We start from the raw sequence: 8104 nt of genomic DNA on the forward strand, positions 1-8104 counted from the left end.
AGAGCTAGGAAATGCTGTAAGCCTTAAGGCATTAATCAACAACATGGGTAGTATTTTCCAGCAACTCATGGTAGGGGAAGTCTGAGATGGACCTTCTAGGTCCCTGAGAATCTGAGAGGCAATATCACATCCCACGTATTCCCATCCATGTTACTCCTCACCCCTAAGCTGGGGACAACCATTTTCTAATGATTCCCAACACTGTACAGGCCCCCTAACTCCCTTCTCTTTTCCCTTAGAATAAGAGTGAGTGTTAAGTGGAAATCTAAGGATTCTACAAGTATATTAGTTTCATTGACCTTTTAAGTCACATTTAAAATGGTTCACTAGAGGATCTTCCCGACAGCGTGGTTCCTTTCCTTGCCTCAGGACAAACAAACATATCTCTAACAGTCTCCAGAACCTAGGCCACACAGGGCATGCCTACATGTGCATTTACTGTTCAGTAAGTGGCTTTTATGCCAGTGTCTACATGTGCAGGCATTACCAGTGCAGTAACACTGTGTGGGCACTGACAGGACTAAAATTAGTCCCAAGGCAGTCCACAAAAGCAGGGTTAGTGTGCACTAAGGCATCTACATGTGCCTTACTGCGTAGTGAATGTTGAGGCATAAATTTGCTACCTGCAACATGAAGGTATCAAATTTACACCCAAGTCAGCATAAATCGCCATAGCTACTGTAAAGTATGGGTGCACACATGTAGATATGCACCCATACTGCATGGTAATTTTCAGTTACTGCACAGTAACCTAAGGTATTGGAAATGAGAAAGCAAGATATAAAGGTGAGATCTTGCTCTTAGTTTGCCTCCTGGGCATTACTCCTCCTTTTGACTCCTACTGCTCCCCTTTTGCTAGCATAAGGGGTCATAGAAGTCTCTTAAACAGCCACCTAGCAGATTAACTGCTGTACTTTATTAGAAAGTGGAGACATAATGCCCAATTCAACACTGCATTGACTCCAGTCTTATGCTAATAATAATGCCACTGAAATCAACAGGGAAGCCCTGAAGTAGGATTGTAGTGAATTGACTTAGAAGTTAAAGTAGTAAGTTAGAGTAGTATTGTTAGTATTACTTAGCAGCAAATAGGGATATGTGAAAGGGTCACCAGTCCTGGGTGCCAACTTAGGAGGGAACACCAGAAGCATTCCCCACCTCCAAAGGCATTCATGCTCCAGCAGCAAGGGTAGCCCCGTGGCAGTGGTGGCAGCAGCTGATGCACAAATACTGCCTCTGTGCTGCTGCTTTTAGAGCAAGGGCTAGGACAGGCAGAGTATGGAGTTACAACAGTAATACATCTGGGGACTGTTTTGGAGTTCCTGGCATGGGTAAGACTTCTGTACCTTACCTTACCATACTTGCCCTTCCCCCTGGAACCACACCCTTTCCCCAACGTCCTTTCCCATAGTGTTTGCCAAGGGCACCAGCCCTGCTCATTATGCCACTGATATTTGGTGTTGTAGATGGAACTCTTGCACCACAAATTGCTGTATCACCCCTGTAAGTGCACCTTCTTGGACAATGGGACTCACTGGAGCCAGACAACGTGGTAATCTAGTCTTCTGTAACTGTACTACTTCTTTTTCACAGCTGTAAGCTGATAAGCAATTGCCCATTGACTATTCAACAAAAAGTAATGTCGAATGTTCTTTTGGCATAAAAACATGCAGACTTCAACCAATATTAACCCCATTAGTATGATGTTAACTTTAGACTTTTGTTCTGTTCTGTTTTAAATATCCTGCCATTGTGCCAGAATGAAAGGAAACATCAAACCAATTTCTCTTTACATTAAAAATTGGAATCTTACCTCACATTTTCTGCATACCATAGCTGAAGGGCTTTCCAGTCTCCATCTTTTAATTGGGATATAACATTTAACATTATGCAACTTACAAACAGGTACTGAAAGAAGGAACAAATACATTTTTGAAAGTGACTATTAGTAAAGTGTACTAAGCTTGTAAATGCACTTATTTCCACTAAGTAACTGATACATAGAACAATTTTAATTTGAATAGCACACCTGCATATCAACTGATTAAATAGATAATGGTTATCTAATGGGTTTGATGAAACAACCTCATAAATGACTAAATGAACTATGACCTAATTGATGTCAGCTAGGAACCCTTTCTCAATAAAAAACACTTTTTGGAGAAATAACTATTTAATTGTGTATACTTCCGATTTTTAAAAATGCTACATATACTGTAACAGATCTGGTTTTGGCATAATATAATTTGCAGTTTCAGCCTGTGAAGAGTGCTTTGAGAAAATTAGAGGCTATAAATTACTAATTACATAAAACTTACAATTGCCAACTGGTAACTGTTTCCAGCAGTGATATTACTATATCAAAAGCAGATACCTCGACTTCCTAAGATTTTAAGCTGAGAAAAAGGAGAGAGAAATGTATTCAGCACTCTCATCAGGTAAACTCAAATCTTACCTTTTAAGGGTTGCATATATTTACTGAAGGATAAATGTGAAGTAAGCTATAATTGCATGGAGAAACTGTTACATCCCATGGCCAGTAAACTCCTAGGATACTTCAGGGGATTGATTCAAAGTTGCCTACCAGTTCTCATCAAGCAACTCCTGTTACTTTTACCACTGGGTCCAAACTAAAGGAGGAATGAGCATGGGATAACAAAGCAAAGCACAATAGTATTTTATATCTGATTAGTTCATGAAGTCCTGTCATTATGAAGCTTTATAGCTCTCAATATTTATTATACCTATTGCAGTAGTGACTTCAGGCCCTAGCCACTGAACGTAACCCCACTATGGCAGGTGCTGTGCTGTACAAGGAACAGGCAGATTATATCTGCATGCATTTTCTCTATTTCCTAAGCTTTGGGTGGTCCCATCCTCCTCAAGAGCAGGTAAGTACAGAAATAAAAAGGATGAGCAAAATGATACAAATACAATGATGCTTTATTATAGCATCCTCTAAGTGCAGCACAACAAAATCCTGATCCAGTGGGAACTAAACTAAACGCTGCCCTGCATTTTCTGTAGCTATGTGCAGCACTGTAAAGCAAGCACGAAGCACTGCCATTTTGATTGGGAAGTGTGTTACACCCACTTTTCACTGGTGTAACTAGCTCCAGAAGGTGCAAGGCGGCAGAGAATTGGGCCCAGTATTTTAATTAAGGTCAAATCTAAAGTGAGAAAGTGACTCAGAGCCTTTGCTTTGAAGAGCAAGATTCCAGAGGGATGGGGTAGGACAAGTGAGAGAGTGAGTGGGAAAGTCTTAGGAAAGTAAGCAGGCCAAGAAATGATGTGTGAGGTAAGTAGTCAGGGAGATAGGCTGAAAATATGATGTCAGTACAGGAGTGGTGCAAGTAAAGGCAGGAGAGCTATCTTGTGTGAGATTCAGTGGTTTTTTCATTATGTATTTCTGCAAGTGCCTGAAGACATATTTGATGAAAGCTCTGCTTTTTAGCTGTTTGATCTTGGACTCCATGAAGAGCAGAGAAAAGGAAGGCTGGGAGAACCATAAAAGAAGTGTGGGGTAGTCAAAAAGATAAATGCTATCCACCTCTGCCTTTTGAAAGAGAATACAGACAAATGGTCAAATTGCTGCTAGTTAAAAGGTAATTGGGACTTCAGCTGACATGGTAACTGTCCATGTGTGTTCTCTTACCCCACAGTAAAAAAAAAAAAAAAAAAAAAAGACTAAACTGGGGCAGCTTACACCTGATTTAATCAGGGATAGGTAAATTTCCCTTGTTTGCCTTTTTCATACTGTGGTGTAAGACAGCACTGGTTGTATGGTTACCATACAACAGATACTCAATATTATGTCCCTGCCCTTTTCAGCTTGCTCCAATTTGTTTGACTGTCAATATTCATGGTAAGTGTGGCAAAAGGCCACCTCTGTTTCTCCCCAAAAACTCTGCTCTGTGATAATTTGGTTAGGATGGGCCCAGCAGAGGAGACACACCTTACCCTGTCTCTTTAGGTAACCTGAGCTGGATACATTCCTGAGGGAGGGGGGAAACCTGCTCCCTCTGCCTGTGTGACTGGCATCACAAACCTGGGTGAGGGGCTTGGACTCCCTGAGGAGCTAAGAACTTCCAGTCTACCCAGCAACTAGTGATGCATTTCAAATTGGTTGGCTGACAGCCAACAGGTGCTGGCCTCCATTGGACGGGGTAAATGAGGTCACAAGGGCTATATAAGTTAAAGACTGCCCAAGAGGAGGGAGCAGCAGCCATGAGGAAGATGCAGAGAGGGAAGAGCTGAACCATCTGAAACTTGCGATTTCTCTCTTGAAACTCACTATCAAGGAACTGCCTGCCTCCAGAGGGAATCTCGAACTGCCTCTGGATGATACTTGTGAGTAAGCTACCTGAGCTCTAACTAGATATATAGCTTGCAGTAACTCAGATGCATGATCAAAAGCTACCCAGCCATGGGAGTTTGCTCTATGGGGTTTCTCTGATGTTGCTGTACCCTGTACCCTATTGCAACCCTACCCCTTGTAACCAATAAAGTTCTCCTTTGTACCTAGCATGGGAAACTTATTGGGTGTGGGTCTAGATTATGCCTTGGGCTCCCCTTGGTTTGGCTGACTAAGGGAGACCACTACTTCTGCTTCCAACTGAGAGAAGCACCCCCAAGTGCTTGAAATGAGTCAAGTACCCTTGAGGGCTACTAGGCCTGTGTTTCCCAGGGTGCCCAGAGCCAGAATAAAGCCAGCCTTGGATGGTGGCAGTTTTTACCCCAGGCTAGTGGGTGTGCTCCAGGAAGGGGGCCGGCCAGATGTGAGGTGCCCCCAGGGAAGCACTCAGAGCCTGGAAGGTGGCTGGGCACAGTGAGGTGGGTGGCTCAACACAGGAGTACCCCCTACTGGCCCGCCACAGTAAGTATGGAGTAAGATGATTCCTCCATGGTTTTGCATTATTTCATAGACATTAGGAGCTGGAAGGGACCTCATGAGTTCATCGGGTCCAGCCCCTGCACCATAGGCAGGAATTCAGCTGGGATCAGGTGACCCCAGCAAGAAATAAATCCAGCAGTTTTTTGAAGGACTCCAGAGTAGGTGCTTGCACCACCTCTGCTGGGAGTCTGTTCCAGACTCTGGACACACACATCGTAAAGAACTTTTTTCTCTGCCTGAGAAAGGGCCAATCTCCTAAATGACTTCTTTGCATCAGTTTTTCACCCTCCCATGAGAATCACACTGCCAGAGATCCTCTGCAAGAGATATCAGTGAAGTTGAAGTCCCCCACATGATCAAGCATAGGGAGCGCATGGCTTCGACCAGTTCCCTATTGAATTCCTGATCTAGGTCATCTGCTTGGGGGGGGGGGGACTCTATAGTAGACTCTTACAGATAAGTAACCCTCTCCATGTTTTCCTTGTACCTTGACCCAGAAGGTCTCAAGACATCCTTCCTGGTTTGGAAACTCAATCTGCAGAGAGGTGAGATGATCTTTGACATAGAGAGCAACACCCCCACCCCTCTTCCCCACACAGTCTCTCCTATACAAGATGTAACCTTCTACTGCCACCGACCAGGCATAGGTGGAGTCCCACCAAGTCTCTGTTCCTACAAGGTCATAGTCATTATCACATAGGAGTAGGGCCAGTTCCTCATGCTTGTTTCCCAAGCACCTGGCATATGTGTACAGGCAGTTAAAACTGCCATGTGAAGCCCAATGCTTCCCTGAGGGGTTGAGAGAGACCTTTCCTCGAGCTGTCAAGAGATGTACACACATCTATCAGAAACATAATGTTTAGGCACCTTCTTGTTATGAGCACCCACATATTATGGGCATCTTGCTAAACTTAGCATAACTATTTCTTTAAACACATATAAGTACATACAGCTTTTGTCTACATGTGTGTAATTAGCAATCATCCACACAACATATTTTAAAGCAAATTTTAGACCACATTACCTTTATTTTTTTTCTTACCTAACACTGCCAAAATCCCTGTTTGTTCATAGCTTCCCTGAAGGCATATTTTGTATTAGGCAGCCACACTGACCTCTTAATTGGAGGTGATGGGAAGGAGACAATCCTCATAGACATTACTGGCTTTCTTCGAGCATCCCAAAAATGTGTTTTCCCTCCACTTATTCTCCTGATAAACTTGCCATTCCCCAGCTTGCTTAACAAAGGAAGAAGTCATAGGAGCATATCATAACAAGAAGTCTGGGCTGGCTCATGTGTGACTAAACATTGTTTCTGAGGGATGTGTGTATATCTCTTAAAACAAAGATAAACAGGAGAATGTTAAACTCCATGGCTAGGGACAGACATTACACATAAACTGGTTTAAGTGATCAGAACCTGATTTAAACCTGTAACAGAACAGATGTTCAGTGCACATAATCTGGTTTGAAAATGGCTGAAACGTGTTTGAGATAAACATGGTTGAATGTAGTATCAGACTTAACTGATTTGCATCAAACTGGTTTATGCAGTGTCTGGCCTGACCCCTTCCTGGTTTAAGTTAAACAAGAGTCCCCCATCATCCCAGCATGCTCTCTGGGTTGTGGGGGATCTCTGCTCCACAGCAGAATTGCCTCTTGCCTCCCAGCTCCCTGGCTGGAGCTCCAGCAGAGACTGTAGGCATCTGCCTGGCTTTCCCCTGTCCACCCTCCACCACAACTCCCTGCTAAGCAGGGATCCCCTCTCCTCTCTGCCTTACACAGACACCTCTCAGCATTAGCTAGCATACCACTTGCTGGGTACATCTGTACTGTGGGAGACGGGGGGAAAAAGGACAGTGGTTTAGGGCTTTTTTTGAACTAATCAACAGGTCAAGTGGTAATGTCCCTCCATTCCTTCCTTGGAAAAAACTGTTTAAGAAGAGCTTGAACTAATGAGAGAGGCTTTTGTTTTGTTTGGATGGCATGCTAAATGCTGTGTTATCAACTCCCTGCTGTGTAACTAAATGCTGTGTAACTTCCTGCTGGCTCCCTTGCTGGTCAGGAGCAGCAAGGAAGCAGGGAGGGGTCCCCCCTCCCTAATCAAAGTGTCCTGCCAGGGCCTGACCATGCCCCCCAGTCAGCTCAGCACTATGGAAGGGAAGAGTGGCCTGCTGTAGTGTCCCCTAGCTTCTAGCCTGCATTTCCTCAGTCCAGAGGGGATGTCTTTACAGTTACGAACTTTTCAGCCTAGGCGGGTTAGACTAAACTGCAAAGAATTAATCTATTCAGGCTCAAGCTTTTTAAATGTCTGTCCCTAGCCCATAGAAGTGACTAGTTTCTGGAATAAGAAACACTCAAGTTATTTCAAAACTTGTGTAAGAAATCAATTTTATCAGAAAACATTTGGATATATTGTATAACCCAAAGGTCCTGATTGGGGGGGAAAAAAAGGGAGCTACATGCAAGATACAGCACACATGAATGTGAAGGCTAGAGAGGAATATTTGGCACAATGCAGGGCTCCCTAACAAGCACAGTTGTGAACCTGATTCTGCCCGAAACAGCCTACCCAACATTACCCCAAGATTGGGTACATGCCTGTCATTCCTTTCTGCTCTGGGGGTTAACTATAATAACTCTGTAGTCACAAATTTAACTGTATTTTCCTAACTTGTTCTTAGAGCTGTTGTTGTTAAGTAAGCTCCCATACTGGGTGTAGAACATGTCCTTCTTCTAACAACAAAGGAGTATCATTAAATAATATACTTGACCATGTACCTTACAGAGTCAAAGATCATGCAAATTATTGCTGGTTCACATTGAGCTTTCTGAATCCTAACTGTGCAATTAACCATAAGATTACAGCATTGACTTCTGACTCAGTGATGATACGGCTAATCACTTGGTTATACCGATTGGGCTGGGCAGAAAGCAGGGCAGGTGGACAATGTTTTTAACACATCTGTTCAGGACCTGCCATGTTAGATCACTGTGTAGTCTTGGTCCTTTGCTAGTTGTGGGCTCACCCCATCTCCTATGACTACACATAGGGCAGGAGAAAGCATTGGCTGCATGGTTATCACAACTCTTTGAGATTCTGATGTATGTTAACACTATTCAATAGACATAATGATGTTCTGGAGGAGGGGAAAATTTGTGCTCCATTAATTGTTATATAAAATTATATGAATAGAAATATTTGTTTGG

Source organism: Gavialis gangeticus, unplaced genomic scaffold (assembly GCF_001723915.1).
Source record: "Gavialis gangeticus isolate Ggan-Ray unplaced genomic scaffold, GavGan_comp1, whole genome shotgun sequence".
Taxonomy (NCBI): domain Eukaryota; kingdom Metazoa; phylum Chordata; order Crocodylia; family Gavialidae; genus Gavialis; species Gavialis gangeticus.